Below are 22,166 nucleotides of genomic sequence, written 5' to 3'. Positions count from 1 at the left end.
TCAAACCAAAACCAAACAAAGTCCAAGAGGAAGAACACACATTGACCTGCACCTGGTCATTCCTGGAATGGGGTAGGGACAGTTAGAATCACTGAGGACTTTAGCGACATGCCTTTTAAGGATAACAGATACAAAAGATTGCTTGTTTTTAGCTGTAATTCAGAGACTACTTCTGAAGAAGAGATTTAATATTAACCAGGTGCCCTGCCCTCTCTCTCATACTCTTAATAGTAAATAGTAAGATGCCAGCTGATACAGGCATGGATAGATTGGGGTGGAAAGCTGAGCAGGCTGGCAGTTGGCTTAACCTCTGTCCCTGCTGAAACCGGACAAAGCCACCCCCGTGGTCCAGGAGACCCTCCCTCCTGTCTCTGTCGCACTCAGCAGAAGCACCTGAAGTACAGACACCTACACAATACTGCCTAGCTGCTGCTGCTTCTCCTTTTTCTTCCTCTGTTGTTTTTCCAATACTAGGTCTGGTTATGTAGCTCTGACCAACCTGCAACTTGCTTTGTAGATTTCTGCCTCTGCTCCTCAGCTGCTAAGATTAAGGTGTATGCCATCATTCCCAGCTTCTCTGGCTATTTTAAGCAGATGGTGAAGATTCAGACGTAGTTCCTCATACTCATGCAAGTCCTGTTACCCACTGAGCCATCTCTCCAGCCCAGAGCGTATTGTTTTGAGGATTTATTTTTAATTGCATATTTGTGCCTGTCTATATAGGTATGCATATGAGAGCAGGTACCCACAGAGCTACCGAGACCAGAGGTATCAGGTACTCCAGGAGCTGGACTTGGGCACTGAGAGCCACTGGTCATAGGAGCTGAACTTAGATCCTCTAAGCTATTTCTCTGGTTCCCTCACCCACCATATTTGCATTTTAACTGTTGATTTTACTAATTTTGTGGGTTTCACCCGAATTCCAGTTTTGGGGGGTTTATTTTTGGTTTTTGTTGTTTTTCCCCCCTGCATTCTGCATGCTTAGCATAAACAGGATGGAAGAATTTCCAATCAGGCAAGCTTTGTAGATTGCCTAAGGGTCAACTGTGTCAGAACAGGTTGTAGGCTTTCTTTTTTCTTTTTGTTTTTTAAGTCATAGTGTCTCTGTGTAGCCTTGCTGTCTTGAAACTTAGCCCAGGCTAGCCTTGAACTCACAGAGATCTGCCTGCTGAGAGCTGGTAGAGTGATGTACTGTCACCACCCGGGGTTTGTTTACAACAATGGCTTCTCTGCCTGTGAGAAAGCCATCAGTGAAGACCATGTCCCGCAGTCTGCCCTGCCACGGAGTTTACTGTCTGCAGCTGTCAGATCACCTTGCCCTGTGTAACCAGGCTGCCTGAGGTCTGAGCAACCAGAGGGCAGGGCCACGCGGCCAGGAGGCGGCCCTGAGCATGCCAGCCCCTCGTATTTGGAAGAATATTGAATTTGACTTTTGACCATGGTGATTTAACAATTTAGCTCATTATTTTACAGTGCTTCTACGAACCACGTTTTGGATGCCAGTGTTCAGTGGTCCTGTGACCCTCCTACCAATAACCTTTCTATCAGGGGTTTACAGCGCTTGGGAAGTGGAGATACACCACAACCCAGACCCCCCTCCTCCTGCATTAAATCAGCTCCCACGCTGGGTGGCCGCTGGCAGCTGGAAATTTGATTTAGGACCCAGTTTACTGTTAAGGCCCATTGTTCTTGTGTACAAAGAACAATGACCCAGGCTCCTTTTTCTTCTTCTTAAGCACTCTAGATTTCATACTATTAGAATGTCCCTCGTTTTCATTTACTTTCTTTGATATAGCAAACACACTTAGTAATTAGGGACAAAAATAAAACCCCACTATTTTGGGCGGTTTTGTTGGTTTTTTGTTTGTTTTTTCTGGTTGGGGGGGGGGGGGCGGTGGAGCTGCTGGAGAGTGAATTCAAGCCCTGCTGGTGTAAAGCATGAACCTCGACTTCCAAGCCACAGTCCCAGCCGTGCGACTCCTTAACTTTGAGGAATTTCTTCCCACTGTATGACTAAAATTTAAATTTTTTAAAAAAGATTTATTTATTATATGTAAGTACACTGTAGCTGTCTTCAGGCACTCCAGAAGAGGGTGTCAGATCTCATTACGGATGGCTGTGAACCACCATGTGGTTGCTGGGATTTGAATTCAGGACCTTTGGAAGAGCAGTCAGTGCTCTTAACTCCTGAGCCATCTCTCCAGCCACCCCCCCCCCCTTTTTTCTTTTTGGTAATTTATTATTACTTTTAAGGATTTATTTTATGTTAGTACACTGTCTCTGTCTTCAGACACACCAGAAGAGGGCGTCAGATCCCATTACAGATGGTTGTGAGCCTCCATGTGGTTGCTAGGACTTGAACTCAGGACCTCTCGAGGAGCAACCAGTGCTTTTAGGTGCTGAGCCGTCTCTCCAGCCTTTTTTTTTTTTAAAAAAAAAAAAACCTATTCATTCTTCTCAACTTATACCAAATGTTTTTCTTCTTTTATTATTATTATTGGTAGCAGCAGCAATAGTGTGTGTACGTGTGGGTACACTTGTGCCACAGCTTATATCTGAAAGCGGGAGGACAACTTTTGGGAGTGGGTTCTCTATACCTTGTTTTTGAAGCAAGGTCTCTCTGTGGTGGTTTAACTAGGCTGTCCCCCACATTCTAGACATTTGTAGACTCGGTCCCCAGTTACTGGCTGTTTGGGGGAGGTCTAGGAGGTATGGCCTTGCTAGAAGAAATGCCACTAGGGGCAGGCTGTGAGAGCTTAAAGCCTGGTTGTTTCCAGTTCGTTCTCTCTGCTTCCCATTTGTAGTAGGAGATGTGGGCCCCCAGATGGTCCTGCTGCCATGCCTGGAGCTTGCTGCCACAGTTCCCTGTGATGTGATGTGATGTGATGTGATGTGATGTGATGTGATGGAAACAAACAGCTCTCTGAAACAATAAGCCCTAAATAAAACCCTCTTTCTATGCATTGCCTTGTCATGGTGTTTATCGCAGCAATAGAAAAGGAGCAGGGGGGCTGGTGAGATGGCTCATCGGTTAAGAACATTGACTGCTCTCCCAAAGGTCCTGAGTTCAAATCCCAGCAACCACATGGTGACTCACAACCATCTGTAATGAGATCTGACGCCCTCTTCTGGTGCGAGGCCCTCTTCTGGTGCGTCTAAAGACAGCTACAATGTACTTACATATAATAATAAATAAATCTTTAAAAAAAAAAAGAAAGAAAAGGAGCAGGGATGGGTTACTGCTGCTGTAAAGAACCTGGCCATGGTTCTTCCTTCTTTCCCTCCCTCCTTGTCTTTCTTTCTTTCTTCCTTCCTTTCTTTCTTTCTTTCTTTCTTTTCTTTTCTTTTCTTTCTTTCTGTTTTCTTTTTTCCTTTTTTGTTTTGTTTTGTTTGGCATGCGGAAGGCTTTGGAACTTTGGACTGGAAAAGTGGTTGGACATTGTAAGAAGAACGTAATGCTTCCTCCTGGTAGGGACAGCAGAGCTTGGAGCAATGCAAACTGTTTTCAAAGGGAAACCTTTCAAGAGGTTTCAACGGGAAAGAATATCTGTCAGCAGCTAGGAAACCCAGAGAGATGTCTTGTGCCATCTTGGCACAAGCGGCTGCTTTCTGCCTGTGTCCTGAGGACTTGCCTGAGGCTAGGTTAAAAAGTAATGGATTCATTTCTTTGGCACAAGACATTTCAAGACAGCCTAATATTGACTCTGCTGTGCTGTTATTAGTAATCACTCTTATGCAGGTCTACAACAGAAAAGAGAAGGGGGCCAGAAAGAAATACAAACTGTATAGGTTGAAGAGGAAAAAAAATAGCACCAGGAAATTTAGTGTTGCAGTTAAGGCTTGTGCTGAAAGAGATAAACCATTCTGTAGCAGAATAAAGCAGTGATTCTCCACCTTCCTGGACCTTCTAATACAGTTCATCTTGTAGTGACCCTCAACCATAAAATCATTTTGTTGCTACTTCATTACTGTAGTTTTGCTACTGTTATAAATCACAATGTATTTCTGAAAACAGGTGTGCCAAAGGGGCCCTGACCCATAGGTTGAGCACCACTGGAGTGAGGGGAAGGTTGTATTCAAGGCAAGACTGCACCTAGCTAGGTGAAAAGACCTAAGCAACTGTCTGTCCCTACAAATGAACACCAAACTTCCACAATGCCATTTTATTTATTTATTTGTTTGTTTGTTTGTTTCTTTGTTTAGGTTTTTTTTTTTTTGAGACAGGGTATCTCTGTGTAGTTCTGGCTGTCCTGGCACTCACTCTGTAGACCAGGCTGGCCTTGAACTCAGAAATCTGCCTGCCTCTGCCTCCCAAGTGCTGGGATTACAGGCGTGCACCACCCTGCCCAGCTTACAATGCCATTTTATAAGGGCTATGTATTTAGCCCAAGCTGGCAGCTGAAACTGGAAATGTTGTCCATGTGTCATGAAGGATACACAAGTCAAAGGGTTGCAGGATCTTCATGGTCTCAGAGAATCACTGAGGCCAGTGTGTGGCAAGTGAGTCCCTGCATGGAGCTCCCTGAGAACTCATCATATGAAGCTTTGGAAGGGAAGCCTGGTTTGCATTCTCCAGTGGGACCTCAAGATGTCAGAGTTGCCATAGCTGACAGATGTCTTCCAAGAAGAGCTGCCCATAGGGAGGGGAAACACCCTGTCTCAGTCAGTGTTCTATCAAAGTGAGGAGGCACCATGACCTGGGCAACTTATACGAGCAAACATTTCACCGGGGGCTTGTTTATAGTTTGAGAGGATGAATCCATGATCGCCATGGGTGTGTGTGTGAGGGGGGCCAAGCTAGCAGTCATGGTGCTGGAGAAGAGACTGAGAACTAACATCTCACATGCAAGTTACAAGGAGAGAAGGAGGGGAGGGGAGGAGAGAGAAGGGAGAGAGAGAGAAACAGACACAGAGACTGGCTTGGGCTTCTGAAACCTCAAGGCCTATCCTTGAGTGACATACCTCTAACAAGGCCACAGTGGCACAAGGCCACATCTTTAATTCTTGCAAAACTACTCCACTAACTGGAGACCAAACACTCTAACATATGAGCCTATAGGAGCCATTCTCATTTTGAAAGTATGTTACAGACTGCGTGCGAAGCTGGACGTGCGAAGTGAACCTTATACTGCAGGGAGGGTTGGTCTTGCTTTGGTCCAGTATTTCCTGACTATGCCTTTATTCTTTCCTTTTGGAATTCTAAGTCTACTCTTCTCCAATAGATGTTAGAAATATATAATTTGCTTTTTTATTTTTCGGGGGCTACAATTATTGTCTTGATTGAGTCTCTGACAAGACTTTGGACTTTTTTTGTTTGTTTTTTGTTTTTTTGGATTTGGTTTTTTCAAGACAGAGTTTCTCTGTATAGTTCTGGCTGTCCTGGAACTCACTCTGTAGACCAGGTTGGCCTCGAACTCAGAAATCCGCCTGCCTCTGCCCCCCTGGTATTACAGGCGTGCGCCACCACCACCGGGCTTTTTGTTGTTGTTGTTGTTGTTGTTGTTTGTTTGTTTGTTTGTTTTTAGAGACAGGGTTTCTCTGTGTAAGCCTGGAACTCACTCTGTAGACAAGGCTGGCCTTGAACTCAGAAATCTGCCTGCCTCTGCCTCCCAAGTGCTGGAATTAAAGGATTTAAGGAGTGTGCCACCACTGCCCAGAGGACTTTGGACTTTTAAACTGTACTGAAATTAACAAAACCATGTGGACTTTTGAAGTTGGACTAAATACATGGGGGCAGGAGTGAAATGTGGGTGGTTTGAATGATAAATGCCCCATAGTCACTTGAATACTTAGTTCTCAGTGGTGGCTTAGGAGATGGCTTCCTTAAGGAAGCATGTGGGTTTTGAAAATTTAGCAGCATTATTTCGTTTGTTTTCTGTTTTGTGCTTGCTGCTGGAGGTGGGCGCTCTTAGTAGCTCCTGATGCCACTCTTGCTGCCTCTGGGCCACTGGACAGGTACTTGATGCTTGTCGGCTTGGGAACGTGGGAGCGCCCCAGCCATTCTCCTGTCATTACCTCCCATCTCTGTGCAGGGATTACATATGTGTACTTGCACATCTGGCTTTTTACATGGGTTCCAGGCATCAGGACACAGGGCTGTCCTGTGAGCACCTTCCCCTGCTGAGCCATCTCACCAGCACCTTGTTTTGTAGTCTGAGATATGGTCCCATACTGTAGCCCTGGCTTCCCTGGGACTCACTCTACAGCCCTAGCTGTCCCTAAATGCACAGCAATCCTGCCTTGGTATCCTAAGTGCTGGGAATATATGTTAACTATAAATGCAGGGAAGCCTCCTCCTCCCCAAAGTAAGTAATAATTTTCCTAGAGAGGAGGAGTCAATCAAATGGTCAATCACTGGTTAAAAGCATCCTAATTTTAATATGGATAGACAAAGAAATACAAGATCTTTTTATCATTGGGCAGTAGTGGCGCACACCTTTAATCCCAGCACTTGGGAGGCAGAGATAGGCAGATTTCTGAGTTTGAGGCCAGCCTGGCCTACAGAATGACAGAGTGATTTCAGGACAACCAGGGCTACACAGAGAAATCCTGTCTTTTTTTTTGTTTGTTTGTTTTGTTTTTTTTGGTTTTGGTTTTGGTTTTTTTTTTTTTTTTTTTTTTTTTTTTTTGGTTTTTCGAGTCAGGGTTTCTCTGTGTAGCTCTGGCTATCCTGGAACTCACTCTGTAGACCAGGCTGGCCTCCAACTCAGAAATCCACCTGCCTCTGCCTCCCAAGTGCTGGGATTACAGGCGTGTACCACCACCGCCCGGTGAGAAATCCTGTCTTGAAAAAACAAAAACAAAACTTTATCAAACTGTGCATTTAAAATGTTGCCAAATTCTTTTTTGAAATATGAAATAAATACACCATGATTAAGGGCAATATCCAAGAAACACTCCTGGTCCCACATGCTCTCAATGCAAACATTCCCTCTTGGTAAAGTCCAGCGACAAAACAGCCATCTGCTGTATGAGACATTCTGTGTCTGTTAGCAAGTCATTAGAGATCATGCAGATGACTGCCCTGAGCGTTCTGTACAACTGAAAAAGAAAATCAAATATAGGGTGGACTGGAGGGAAGAAATGGAGTTTGGTACCATCGTATTTCATTGTATACATGGATTAGATCCTCAAAATTACAATATTATACAAACAGAAAACAAAGTTCTTGTCCTAAAGAAAATACCTTGTTCACAAAGTTCAGACAATAATTGTTACATCAGACAAGACATTCAAAGTCCTACAGGAAGACACAAACCACACCTAATGGAAACTAAGGAGGTACTGACTCTGTCTGGCTGAGAGCTCACCGACTTTATCTCTGTCCCCACTGTAATGCCTCATGTTTTCACCTTGGCTCTCTATGTCATATGCCTTATTTTAGCTGGGGGTGGGTGGGTATGGTGTGGTGGTTGTCGGGGACAGTGTTTCAATCTGTAGCTCAGCCCAGCCTGAAGTTTACTATGTAGTCCAGGTTGGCCTCCAACTCAGGAGCCTCCATTCTCAGCACCCCCAGTCCCCAATTGCTGGGCTCATAGGCCACATCAGACTTTTCAGAACATGAGTCTGATCCTCTCTGTTCAACCAGGTGGTCTTGAGTAGGCAAGGCAAGTGGTACAACCTTATACTACTGTTTTCTCTTATGTGAAGTGAGTTTCTAATTTTGATGAGCTATGCAACAAGCTTACTGAAAAATTAATAACAAGATACTTTAACATGTGTATAACACCTCTGTTTTAGTTAGGGGTTTCATTGCTGTGAAGACACCAAGACAACAGAGACTTTTATAAAGGAAAACATGTAACTGGGGCTGGCCTACAGTTTGAGAGGTTCAGTCCATTATGCATGGCAGGAAGCATGGCGGCATGCAGGCAGACATGGTGCTGGGGGAGCTCAGGGTTCTACATCTTGATACACAGGCAGCAGAAGACGACTATGTCACATGCTGGGCATAGCTCAAAGCCAGCCTCTATAGTGACACACTTTCAACAAGGCTACATCTACTTCAACAAGGCCATTATCTCCTAATAGTATTACTCCCTATGGTCAACCATTTCAGCACAGGAGTCTATGGGGGCCATTCCTATTCAAACCACCACAACCTCAGATAGTGTCTTAGACACACACACACACACAGACAGACAGACAGAGAGAGAGAGAGAGAGAGAGAGAGAGAGAGATGGCTATTCCTGGTTGTCAACTTGATTATATTTGGAATGAACCAGAAATGGAGGGCATACCTATAATCCAAATCTTGAGGCTGGAAGACAGGTTTCTGACCTGGATCTTGACATGGAGATCTTGAGGCACAGTGGCCAAGAAAAAGCTTAGGTCCAGGCAAGGTAGTACATGAGTACTAAGGCAATCAGATCTCTGAGTTCAAGGTCAGCCTGGGACAAAACAAGTTTTAGATCCACGTGTGGCACTACACACCTTTAATCTGAGCTACAACCTCTGCTGGAGGCCTACATAAAGACTTTGGAAGAAGGAAGATTTTCTCCTTTGACTACGTGCAGTTACTTGCCAGCACATCTGCTGGAACCTACTTCTACAGAAAGCCAGCTGAAACTAGCCTGGTGGGACTGAGCAACTACAAGATTCTTGGACTTCCCATTCACAGCTGCCCATTGTTGGGTTAGTTGGACTGTAGACTGTAAGTCATCACAATAAATTCCCTTAAACTATAGGGACATTCTGTAAGTTCTGTGACTCTAGAGAACCATAAGACACTCGCATACACACACACACACACACACACACACACACACACACACACACACACACACGCACTTCAGCTGTGGATCGCTTATGTCTCTGCCTAGACTAGCCTCTAACTCCCAATCTTCTACTCAGTCTCCAGTAACAGAGTAAGGCTGTGACAGTGTAATTACATTTTCCATTTCCTTTTTCCATTGCCATTGTTGCTGCTGTTGTTGAGACAAGGTTTCTCTGTATAGCCCCGGCTGTCTTGGAACTTGTTCTGTACAACAGGCTCAAATGAAAAGATTTATCTACCATTGCCTCCAAAGTGCTGGGATTAAAGGTCTATGTCCCCGTGTCCCCATACTTGGCTATTATTATTCCTAGTAGTAGTTTCTTTCTTTCTTTCTCTAAAACAAATATCTTAAGTGTCTAAGTGTTCTGCTTGCATGTGTGTACGTGCATACTGTACGTGTCGGGTGTCCGTGGAGGCCAGGAGGAGGAATTGGATTTCTTGAAACTGCAATTACACATTATGGGATGCTGTATCGGTGTTGAAAAATCAAACCCAGGTCCTCTGGAAGACCAGCAAGTGCTTTTAACCTCCACGCCGTCTCTCCGGCCCTCTTTCTTCTATACTTGATCTTAACCAAAAGGCTGAAAATCACTTCAGCCTCTTCCATTCCCTTCTCTCTTCCTCCCCATTTTCTTCTTTTGTTGTTGTGAACAAATCCAGGGCCGCCTGTATCCAAGGTAAACATTTTACCAGCTGAGGTACACCTTCAGCCCCTGAGGGTTTTGGGGGTGCTGTTTGTTTTGTTTGTGTGACTATCAGAGGATGACTGGGGGGAGTTGTTCCGCTCTTACCATGTGAGCCCCTGAGACTGAACACAGCTTCTCACAGCTGTGGGAGCAGATGCCTTTACCAGCACAGCCACTGGCCTTGATGCCATTATTAAAAATCATTTCCGGCAGCAGAATTAGTTCATGAGGCTGGACTGCTTATTAAAGCACACAGAGCAAACCACAATTCAAGCAGAGAAGTCGGTTTCAGAGCTCTTATTTTCTAAGCCACCGCCACCCATGTTAGGCTAGCCCAGGCTACTGTTTTGAGATAAGAGCTATAAACCTTTCTGACTATGCATTGTCCTACCCAGCAAACAATATACTGCCACAAAGACAATGCATGGCAGCAGAGTGCAAATGAAATTAATTTTCCAAGGGTTTCCTAACTTCCAAAGAACACAGGGAGACATAACATCAGAGTCATGGGTCACGTAAATTGCATTTAACTTGTAAAACTGATTATCATTTTGGCCTCTGACGTAGACTTCTAAATCGGTCCTCTTAAATTAACAGTGAGTAATCTGTTGTTTCTTGAAGTAACAGAAGACGTCAGAGTGTTGCTTGTGGCTTCTCGGAAACCATCCAGGTCACTCAGGAAAGTTAAAATGCTGACCTACATCCAGTGACACACACAGCTACTGAAATAAAATAGGACGTTTTGAACTTCTCACGCTCGGAGCTGACCCGGGGCTCTGGTCCCCTTGGTTTGCCGTGCACCGTCTCTAGGTAGACATGGCCCTGGCTGGTGACTAGTGCAGGGCACCGATAGCCTGGAAGGCCATGGAACTCCACTGGCCTGGTCCTACATTGTGTATAAATGTATAACAAAAGTATTCCTTATCCAAAGTGAAACCCCGGGACTGGTGAGAAGGCTCAGTGGTTAAGAACACTGACTGTTCTCCCGAAGGTCCTGAGTTCAAATCCCAGCAATCTGGTGGCTCACAACCTTCTGTAATGAGATCTGACTCCCTCTTCTGGTGTGTCTGAAGACAGCTACAGTGTATTTACATATAATAATAAATAAACCTTTAATAAAAACAAAGTGAAACCCCACCCAAGAGAAGGAATTGCATTTATAAAATAAAGGGATACTCTTCACATAATCATTTCAGAGGGAACAGCATATAATCTGAACTCTATACTTAGCAAAGAACTGTTTTAAGTCTTTACTTTTTACTATAAAATAACTACTAATTATTTGTGATATATGTGTGCGTGTACATACATAAGTGTGCACACGGAGATTAGACGAGGACAACCTGTGGGAGTAGGTTCTAAATGTTACCTGTCACACACACACACACACTCTACATTTCACAGTCTCAGGTTGCCCACACTGGCCTCGATTGACCTTTACAGCTAAGAATGACTCTTAACTCCTGGCTCTCTGGTTGCTATCTCCCAAGCAGGGAGACAACTCATGCAACACTATCCCTGACTATCAGATATTTTTTGTTTATTTGCTTGGCTTTTTTGCAGAACTGAGGATCCAACCTGGGGCTTGCCCAGGCTAAGTAATGCTTTACCTCTGAGCTGCACACACTGACCTCATGTTTCAAGATGTAACTATTTTACTTAAAATACACATCTAGCAGACTCCTTTAGTAATAAAATTTTGCATTATCCCCCTCCTATATATAGCAGGTCTTGCTATATAGTCTAAGCTGGCCTTTACTTCTGAGACTCCTGTTTTATATTGCTATAACATATGGTCCAAGATGGAGGGCTGGGATCTAGTAAGGACATTCTTGCTGTGAGATCTCCTAATAGAATAAGGAGGTCGCAAGAACAAGAGGGAGGGAGTGGAGAACTGGACTTGCTCCTGTAGAAGGAACTCTTCTTCATAATGGCCTCCAGCTAGTCCTTCTACCCACAGGATCTAATTACCTCTCACTAGGCCCTACCTGCTGATACTGTTATATCAGCACATAAGCATTCAAACCAGAGTTCTTATTAACTGAGATTTTTTTCTTAATTATTATTGGTCATATTTACTTATGTGACTGACTGACTACATGTGATTTTTATTAGACACCAGTGATTTTTAGGCTTACCTATTTTTGAGTGACTTACCTTTATCTATAAATTTACTCTATCCTTTCTATCTTTTGGCACAAAAGCAAGTAAGTTTGAATCAATGGATCAGAATGACCTAAGTGTAAATATAATTATGATTTTAATCTTGGGGCTCTCTAATAATATTTTCACTGGTACCACCTGTGGATTTGTGTATGAGTAACCTGACTTGGCAAAATAACCCAAACTCCAAACCTCAAACATAATTAAATATGCTGTTCTCATTAGATAGTCATCATTCCATTAGTTCTGTACTATGTTGTCTATTTCAACCCTGTACAATTTTCAAGTTTCTGTTGTGCTCATTAAAAAGTAACATTGTTCTTTCAATTTGAATACACATGGCGACATAGTTTCAATTAACATTGCTGAATCCTTCCTGTTGTAAATGTTGCATTAGGCTCCAGTCCAGTACCTTACCACCCAGAGAGGTCAACATTCCGGCCTTAAGCTGTTCCTCACTTGAACTTCCGCAACCTCCTGCCCTCCTACACCACTGAAACTGGGCAATGGAAAAATCTCAAGTAACTTTTCAGACCCTTTCTCCACTAATGACTGTACTTGGTTCTCAAATGCTCTTTCTGTCAAAACTCAGGGGTTTTGTTTTTTTTAATTCCCACCTTTATAATATTTTCTTTAAAGGGATTAACTCTCAAGATTGTCTTTCCCAATGCCTTTAATAAAAAAACCAAACATGAGGTTGGAGTTTGCCAACCTCCCATTTCTAACACTAGAAGCTATTTTTCAGCCTATTTCAGGGATATGACAGTCATTCTGTATTGGAACAAACGCCCCACTCCTAAATGACCTGATATTACACTTTTTTTTTTTTTGGTTTTGTTTTGGTTTGGTTTTGGTTTTTTAAGACAGGGTTTCTCTGTGTAGCCCTGGCTGTCCTGGAACTCACTCTGTAGACCAGGCTGGCCTTGAACTCAGAAATCTGCCTGCCTCTGCTTTCCAAGTGCTAGGATATTACACTCTTCTAATTCTCTACTTATCATCAGTCCTCTTGGCATTTTCTGCCCATGTCCATGCTCCCTAGCATTTCTCTAAGTTCTCTGCTTAGCTTCCATGTCTTATACAGTGCAACATTTCAATCGTGTCTATAGTAAAGGCTTCCAAGCTCACACCAAAGAGCTCTACATCTCGCCATTTCTGGGGGACCACCTGAATTGGGGTTTCTTTTGAAGAAGGAGGTTCTCTTATCATTCAAGCTGAACTAGAAATGGTCTAAACTGTGTGGCAATCTTTCTGCTTTGTATTCCCTCTCCCCTCAGTGCTAGGATTAAAGGCATGTACCATTACATATGTTTTGGGATTTTTTTTTCTAAAGGGGGAGGGTAGGAGTGAGGATCTCTATTGTTGTGAGTAAGGCTCTTACTGGGTAGACTTGGTTAGACCTGGAATTGACTCCTGCCTCTGCCTCCCCAGTTCTGATATTATATGCATGCTGAATTTCTTAGTAAGATTGTGCTTGTTTCTGCCAAACTATCTATCTTCTTTGCCATCCACTAAATAATCCTTTAAAACATCTCTTGGTGTTTAGTGGTATGCTACTGTAATCCCAGCCATAGGGAGGCAGAGTCAGGGTGACTGGGAGGTCTGGGCTACAGAGTGAGACCACGGATCAAATAAAAATAGTAGCATATCATGGGTATTTAGTCATATGTTTATGATATTATGATTATGATATTCAATACTGTGTCCCTATTTAAAATGTTTTTAGAATGAAGGGTAAGTTCTAATCCCTTCTCAGTCTCTCCCTAATAGAACTTTTTATTTATTCTCCTTTGCAGCCATGCCTCTAGAGTGGAACCAGAAAAGCCACTCCCAGTTCTTCAACCCACCCATTTCTGTCCTTTTTCTCATCAGCTTTCTTTGCTGGAACACTGGCTCTCAGAATCCTGTTTCCAGGGAACACAGGCCCTAGCTTCACTCTGAACAGTTTCCTAGGAACATTTCTCAGGCAAAGCTATTTCTTCCTCCTCTTTAGTTCCTGCAGCATTCACCTTATCTGCCAACAATTTGGTTATTTTACAAATAATGCATTTCTCCTGCTAGACTGTAAACAAAATGTCAGACGGTGTGTTCACACTGGCAGGAGCCTACGTGGGAAGGTGCCGTGGTCTGAATGGATCAGAACTTCCCAAGTGTTAGAGGCTGAGCACAGTGGACCATAACTCCGAATCCCAGCACTCTAGGACATGACTGACATGAATTCAAGGCCAGCATGGGCAACATTAACTTCCTGCCTCAAAAAAAGAAAAGGAGAGGAGAGACAGGGATGGAGAGGGAGGAGGCAAGAGAAAGCTAACATATGTCAAGAAAAATAGGGAAAACACAAACCAGAAGTTGAGCGTAGAGCTCCCAACCTGCACTACTCTCTACTTCTGAAACATGGTGGCCTCACTGAACCTCCAAGGGCAATTCCTTCCTCTCGGCCTTGATCATTTATTAGTTACTGTACTGATTGCAAGAAAAATGGAGTTAACGAATGTGAAGTGGGGGAGGGCTCAGGGTCTTACGTTAAAAGATCATACTTTGGAGGGGGCATCATAAACAGGATACAAGACTGTAATCTCAATCCCCTGAAGCTGAGGCAGGAGATTTGCCATTTGGAGGTCAGATTCAGCTACAGAGAAGTACTCTGTGTGCCTGACATTCACAGTGCTGAGTCTGGAGTTGCAAAGATTTAGCAGGCTAGGACTGACAGCTAGAGCTAAAATGGCCTTTGTTTTCTCCTTTTTCCACACAGTCTCACTATGTGTGGCTCAAGATGTCTAGAAACCAGGCTAACTTCCAACTCAAGAGAGCCACCAGCTTCTGCCTTCCTAGTGCAGGGATTAAAGGCATGCACCACCACATCCACCTAGAAAAAGGATTTTAAACATGAAGGGGGGAAAGGCTACATAGGCCATTTTACTTTAGTAATAAAGGTTTATTAAACAATAGAGAAAAAAGAGCCTGGTGTGGGGGCACATACCTTTATTAACAGCACCTATGAAGACAGAGGCAGGGAGAGTTCAAGGCTAGCCTGGTATATAGAGTTCCAGGACAGCTAGGGCTGCACAGAGAAACCTTTTCTGGAGAAACAAAAGAATACAAAATAAATAAAAATGACTTCCAAAAGGGAAATACAGAGGATTAAAGAGATGTGCCTTTAAAGTCATGTTAACTTCAGCCACACTGGCCCCGTTTTAACTGGGCTGGGTCTGACTTGCATCAACCCATTTTGAAAATGAAGACAAAGAAAAGTCACATTTAAAAAAATTCTACTGCACCATAGTGCAACACGCGAACACTGAGGAACATTCTGGTATGATCAAAGCCTCAGTAACCACACCGGACTGGTTCTTGCTGGCCACGGGGAACTCGTTTTTCCTAACGGAGCTCCGCACCCCGTGGAGAGGCGGGAACCTCTCCCTCGGAATACAGTCCCCAGGCATAGTCTACAGTTGTTACATAAACTAGTGCACGGAGAAAGCCCCGTGATGGCGCGCGCCCGCCTCCCCTAAAATACTGGTGTCGCTAAGCTGAGGACCCAGGATGGTCCCGAAGGCTGCCGTCAGCATGGACTAGCCTAGGCGGCTCACAAAGCGGGTCGTTCGCTGCTAGCGTGGAGCGCAGGCGCCGCAATGGCGAGGGAGGGCGCGCTCTGCGATCCGCCCGGCCGCGCGCCCTCTGCCCCGCCTACGAACCCAGCAGCCCGCTGGGGAGCGGCGGGCAGCGCGAGGCGGGAAGCGAGCGCCTGGCCAGCACCTGCAAGGCCCAGTGGTCCCGCCCTCCGGCCCCTAAGTGCGCAAGGCTGTCCTTCCTCTTCCGCCCCTCCCACATTCCCCGGCGGCACAGGCCCCACCCCCCCTCGCGCGGCAGACCGGCCGTCTGTGACGTCAACAGCCCCCGCCCCCTGAGTATAAATACTGGCGTCTCTGGCACCGCCTTCCCACACTCTCTGGCTCAACTCTCGCCGCGGTGTTTCCGTTTTTCTCCCTGGTTTGTCGCCTGCTCTGATCTTCTCATCCTTCTCGCTCTGCTGCTCTGCGGAGTGACGAGGCTGAATCCTCTCCCCACCCAGTTCGCGCCTTTCTTCTTTTTCTCGCGCCGCTCCATTTCTCCAGTTCGGCTGCCGCCGCCACTGCTGCTCAGCTGGTGTCGGTGCCGCGCGTTTCCCCCACGTCGTCCCCGCAGCCTATGGCCCAGGCCGCCTTGGGTATTTCTGCTCAAGGTAACCACATCCCTCTTTAAAAATTCCGCCGAAAAAGAGAAGACGCTTTACCCGACTCTTTGGGCCGTTATCTCACGTGAGTACCGGGCTTAGGGGCGCGGGAGGGTCGGGCGCCTGAGCTGGGCCACGCCGCCCTCGCTGTCCCCGCAGTGCCCCGCAGCCGGCGGCCTCGAACATGGCGGCCGGCGGCGTGTGTGGCGGCTGTCGGTGGCCCGGGCGGCGGCCGGCGCCTCGCGACCCTGGGCGGCAGCCGGCAGCCGCGGTTGAGCGAGGGGGCGTGTGCGCGTGGGGCCGCGCTCGGGGGCAAGCTGGCGGTGGTCGCCGTTCCCTCTCGGCGGCGTGCGGCCCCCACCCCACTCCCGTGGTGCATTGCTGTTTCCGGGGAGGGGGCCCGACGGCAGCCTTGAGGGCTGGGGGGTCCCATCGCCCTCTCCCGGTCTCAGTGCCTGCAGGGGGTTGTGGTGCGGAGTGGCCGGGCTGCGGCGGCCGGGGCTCCGGGTTATGAATGGAGCGGGGCGGGCCTGGAGCCGGCATCTGGTGACAGCTGGGAGGAGGCTGGATTCTTGCGGGCGGGGGACGGGGTGCGGAGTGCGCGCTCCCCCTCTGGTGGTGGAAAGTTGACCTCACTCGGGGCCGGCGGCGGGGAAGCCCCGGTGTCAAGTAGCAAGCGAATAGGCCTTTGGCCCCTTCTGGAAACCTCGGCGCTGCTGCCCCGCCCCTGCGGCTCTCCTGATTGGGCCAAGTCGCTTTCACTTACCCCAGTCACCTCCTGAAGCCTGGAGATTAGTCACCATGGCTTCGTTTTCTGGACCTCGCTGTGATCGCGGGGCAGAAAGAGGGCGAAGGGTAGGTTGATGCGGCTTATCGAGGACTCTGTCGGCTGCCAGCATTTAGTGGTGGTGAAACGTTTTACGGTATCCTGTATCGTGAACGTGTGTTAATGGTTAAACGAAGCAAGCTGTCGGGGGACACCTTTTACTGCCCTCAGGATAAACAGATTGAACTCAGTTTTGTGGTGGATATGTTAGATTGTTCTTGTTCTGTCATGTTTTACCATAAATTAATATATGCTCAGTCTGGGTGAGAGCTGATTAACTTACTCAGGATTATGTGGACTATGAACTAACTAGCCTTGCAGAGAGAGAGGTCTGACAGGAGAGCATGCTTGGTACCACCAATAAGCCTTAAGGAATTCACAATAAGTAGGAAAGGCTGTTTAAATAAAATTGTAGGTAATAAGGATAAATGGAGTATTTAATTTATTTCTCTAAGGTTTTAGTATGATTCCCAACAAAGAACTCAGAGTGCTACTTTCAATTTAGATTCCCCAGCTAACATTTTGCTGTACTTAACTTCCAGCCATCTTACTAATCTGCATTATAGACATCAAAATGCTTCATAACTCTAACTTTAGTATTTCTATATATTAAATTCTAACTTTAGTATTTCTGTGTATTAAATAGTTTCATACTCTAATTTTTAGAAATTGGCAGTAAAATTCTCATTACTTATTTGTACTGTTGGATTAGTTTTGTTGTTTGAGACAGTACCTCACTTTGTAACCCAGACTTGAGTCCCTGATTTACCTCCCTCTTCAGCCTGGTGCTATGATTACAGGCTCAGGACAAGTCTGGCTTGTATTTAGTAAGTTTTAACAAAGTCATGCAGGAAATTGTGCTCCTAATTCCAAGAAGTTCTTGAAGCTAGCCTTGGCCACATAAAGCAAAATCCTGTCTCCAGAGAGGGGAGAAATAACTTTATAATTTAAATCTCTGTCAAGATATAGAACATTGTTAACAGCCTCACCAAGCTCTCTTGACAGTTTACAGCAGTTCTTGTGGCCCAGACTACTTCCTTTCTTTCTTTTTTCTTTTCTTTTTTTTTTTGTCTTGTTTTTTAAATCAAGGGACTTAAATGGAATCAATTGATATGTATGCTTTTTGGGTAAAAGACTTATTTAGCATTGTTTCTGAGTACATTGTTTGTATATATGTGTATATATGTGCCTGATTTAAGAAAACAAAAACAAAGGCCCTTTGCTGGGAGGTTGTGCTGTATCCCAGCACTTGGGGCAAAGCAGATCTCTGAGTTTGAGAACAGCCAAGGCTGTACAGAGAAATCCTGTCTTAAAAAAAAAAACAAATTTGTTTTGGAAAAGTTGCAAAGATAGTAGAAACATTTGTAAAGTAATGCCAAGAGGAAAACAATTTTGAGGGGTGTCAAGGTAGAGCTAGATTTGTAGTTGGTCAAGTGCTTGCCTAGAATCTCCAGCCCTGGGTTTGATTTCCAGCACCCTATAAACCAGGTGATGCTAATCCTCACATTCATTGTAATCCCAGCACTTGGGAAGTGGAGGCAGGAGGATAAGGATTTCACTTCTTTGGCCACACAAGAGTTAGGGCCAGTCAGTCTAAGCCTACATGGCCTTTCTGCCCATCTCCACCACCTCCCCAATTTACACAGGTCATTCAAAAGGAGAGTAATCCCTCCCTTTGTTTTTGTTTTTTTTTTTCCTCTTTTTCTTTCTCAGTTATTCTAGACAGAGTTTCAAAACTGCACACCTGTCCTGGAACTCTGTGGTTCCAGCCTGGAACTCACAGATTTGACTGCCTCTGCCTTTCTAGTGCTGAGATTCAAAGTGTGAGCCACCACTGCCTGGCTAGGAATTTGTTTTTCAGTATTGCCTTTCATCCACATTTCACTTACTCTTCCTTTATACTTTCTCCTTCCAGATAAACATTTGCGTTTACCCAGTATGTAAATGTCCATCTTGCCCTATGCACCGCTTTTAGCATCTATTAAAATAACTTTAAAATCAGGGAGCCTTCACTTCCTAGTAATCTCTGTTAAATGAAAAAGTTTAGATATCACTGAAGGACATTAGTGGATGTCTAAAGTTTAATGTCCTCAATGTTTCACAGAATTGATCTTGGATTGTCATAAACAGCAAAATAATAGCTGTGAATAAAATAGGAAGAAAATGTTTTATCCGGGATAATGGTTACATTCCTTAGAAGAGTTCAGAATGAGCTAATTCTCACCATGAATTAGTTTTTAAAAACTAAGTGGTTCAAGAAGTTGAATGTTTTAAAGATTAAAACATGGGAATATAGCTTGTTGGTCAAGTGCCTGCATCCACGATGACTGGGTTCAGTACATAATAAAGTAACAGAAACGTTTTGAGATAACATCTCATAGAGCCTAGACTAGTTTTCACCTCCTTATGTAGGTGAGACTGGTGCTCAACTCTTGATCTTTCTGCTGTTATTTCTCAAGAAGTGCTGGAGAGTACAGCCTTGGGTCACACATTGGTTATGAGTTCTCAGCAAGTAGAACATTTTTACTTTGTTTAAATTTGCCACGATCCTGTTTAGGTCATAGAGTACTTCTGAGAACCTACAAAGTACAAAGGTACTTCTTGACCTTGTATATAGTTTCTAGTCTACTATTTGTGGTTCCCTTTTTACTACCCCTTTCTTAGGAAATATAATCAGGATGTAGTACTTTATAAAGTAGTACTACTGTAGCACTAGTGGCATTTTCATTTAGGTTGTATATAGCACTTTGTAAATTTTAACTCCACCCAGTTAAACCATTATTAAAATTACCATTTCTAAAGCATTAAATTTAGCACTTTTTTGGTAGTATGACAAGCTTCATATTCATTTGCTTCTTGGTGATAGTAAAATGAAATAGATCTAGAGGGACTAAATATAAGAAGAAAAGCTATATAGACTTGCACAGGGCTTTTCAAGTTACTTTTCCTTTGGAGACAGGGTCTAGTGTCTCCTAAGCTGGTCTCAGGCTCTTGATTTTAGAAAACATGACCTTGAACTCCTAGTTCCTCATCTGCACAAATCCTGGGATTTACCTGGGTGTGCCACCTGGTCTAACTTTTTAGTACTCTAGTAGGAATTTGTAGCAAAGGATAGTATGAACTTGACCAAGTAGTTGCAAGATTGTGCTAGAACATTTGAAGTCATTTTTGTCATTTTGTTTTTTAAGACAGGACTTAGCTATGTAACCTAGACTGACCTTGAATTTAAAATATACTGCTTAGTCTCCTGAGTGCAGAGATTAAGTATATTACCATATACCATAAACAACTGGAATGTCACTTTAATAGAACACTATTAAATGAGCTAAAACTTATTTAAGTCAACCTGTTTGAATTATGACCTAATTTTTAAAACACAGAACTTTATATTTTTATTTCTTTAGGGCGAACTTTCTGACCGAGTATACAACTACCCAGAAGGCCTAGGAGAAGTGCTGTATAGAGAGCAGTTCGACTTCAACGCCGAGCCACCTTGGGAACCTAGCTGATGATAGGGGGTTCCATCTCCTAACTTGTCCATGTAAGTATCTTCCTGTCTGAGGAGATCTTAATACAGTTGAAATGCTGCTTCAGGGTTTCCCAGAATTTGGGATTGTGTCTCCTCTTCAGATTTTTAAAATTAATAATCAGACTAGTTAACAAATGTTACTGGTAAGGTTATATGTATTCTTTATCAATAATAAGATCATTTGTAACTTTGACTTGAATGCATAGTGAATAGTACTATATATAGTGTATTTAAGGTATTTTATTGAGGTCTGGAGACAAGTCTCAATGGTTAAGAGCACTTGCACTCCATTTTTGTTCTCAGCACCCATACTAGGTTGTTCACAACTGCCTATAACTCTTGCTTGAGAGGATCTGACTTCCTGGCACCTGCATACACACACACATTCTCATACGCAGAGATGGACATACACATCCAGATTATATATCCAGATAAGGAAAAATAAAATCTCTCTCAGTCTTTTTAGTTTTTTCGAGACAGGGTTTCTCTGTGTAGCCCTGGCTGTCCTAAACTCGGTAGACCAGGCTGGTCTCGAACTCAGAAATCTGCCTGCCTCCCAAGTGCTGGGATTAAAGGTGTGAGCCACTACCGCCTGGCTCTCTGTCTTTTTTTTTTAAGGATTTATTTATTATATGTAAGTACACTGTAGCTGTCTTCAGACACCCCCCCAAGAGGGGCATCAGATCTCATTACAGATGGTTGTGAGCCACCCACCATGTAGTTGGTGGGATTTGAACCCAGGGCCTTTGGGAGAACAGTCAGTGCTCTTAATTGCTGAGCCATCTCTCCAGCCCCCAAAATCCTTTTTTTTAATTGTACTAGTCCAGGTTTTAATATATTTTGGAGAGTGGATTTAGACTTTAGAATATGATTTCTCATATTCAATCACCTACCTAGTAGGTATTGGCTGAATTAGAAAAGACCCAAGACTTTGTAAATTGAATTTAGGGCTTCCTCCACGCTACATATGTTCTGCATTGAGTTAACATTCCCCAGCATCAAAGACATTTTAGAAAACATTCCGTGTGTGTGTGTGTGTGTGTGTGTGTGTGTGTGTGTGTGTGTGTGTGTGTGTGTGTAAAATGAGGGGGCATCTTGTAGGAGTCATTGCTCTGCTTATACCACGTGGGTTCCAGGGATCAGCTCCAAGTCTTAAGGCTTGGCAGGAATTTCTGTTACCTGTGAAACACAAGCAAAAGATTCTGCCATTGCCTTTGGTAAGGTAATGTCTTAATAGTATGAATGTGGAACCAGTTCTAGTTCATTTTCCTAGTAATGAACATCCTGCTGGTCAAATGTTCTGTTTTAATGTTTTTTTGAAAGTTGTATATTTCTTTTATAAGTGGTTACATCTATTAAGCTTGTAGAAACCAATGGTTTGAAACTCCCAGCATGCCACATTCCAGATAGTCGAGGGCATGGATTATTTTAAGACTGTGGGAACTGTAATTTTCTCAGTAAGCCTGTTTAAGTTTAAGAGGCCCATTTATTTATTTTTTAGAGAGTGGGTTTTCTCACTGTAGTTCTGGTTGGCCTAGAACTCACTGTATAAAGCAGGCTAAATGTGTGCTCACAGATCCACAGTGCTATACCACCTTTTCCAGCTGGTAATCAGTGCTGGGACAATGGAGATAAGAATTCTGGGGCTCACTGGCCAGCCAGGCTAGCCTAATTGAGAAGTGCCAGGTTCTCTTTGAAAATGTGAATGATTCGTGAGAAACAACATTTGAAATTTACTTCTGGACTCTGTATGTACACATGACTTGGCACATACAAATAATAATTCCATCTCCAGGTTTAATGGGATTGAAATTTGAGGCTTTGAGACTTAAATGGGTTTTACATGGGAATAAACAGCAGTACTAGGAAAAATCTCAGATGGGGCAGTTTTAAGTTATGCCCCAGTTCATTGCTTCCTTCTAGTAAGTATTCCTTTGAAAAAGAGAAAAATCAAGTCAGGTGGTAGTTGTGCA

General features: G+C 44.1%; 1 protein-coding gene across 5 annotated transcripts in view; it reads left to right on the top strand.

Moving 5' to 3' along the window:
- Window positions 1-15,825: 15,825 nt before the first annotated feature.
- The window catches only part of Azin1 (antizyme inhibitor 1), a 31,566-nt gene continuing 25,225 nt past the window's right edge, over window positions 15,826-22,166 (top strand). For all 5 annotated transcript variants that reach the window (XM_052160297.1, XM_052160293.1, XM_052160296.1 and 2 more), the window contains exons 1-2: window positions 15,826-15,923; window positions 20,069-20,205. The gene's annotated coding sequence lies outside the window, so the exon portion shown is untranslated. The remainder of the gene's footprint in view (window positions 15,924-20,068; window positions 20,206-22,166) is intronic.

Source organism: Apodemus sylvaticus, chromosome 17 (assembly GCF_947179515.1).
Source record: "Apodemus sylvaticus chromosome 17, mApoSyl1.1, whole genome shotgun sequence".
Lineage (NCBI taxonomy): Eukaryota > Metazoa > Chordata > Mammalia > Rodentia > Muridae > Apodemus > Apodemus sylvaticus.
The sequence above is the reverse complement of the archived record's forward strand: the minus strand, read 5'-3'. Positions and strand labels throughout refer to the sequence as shown.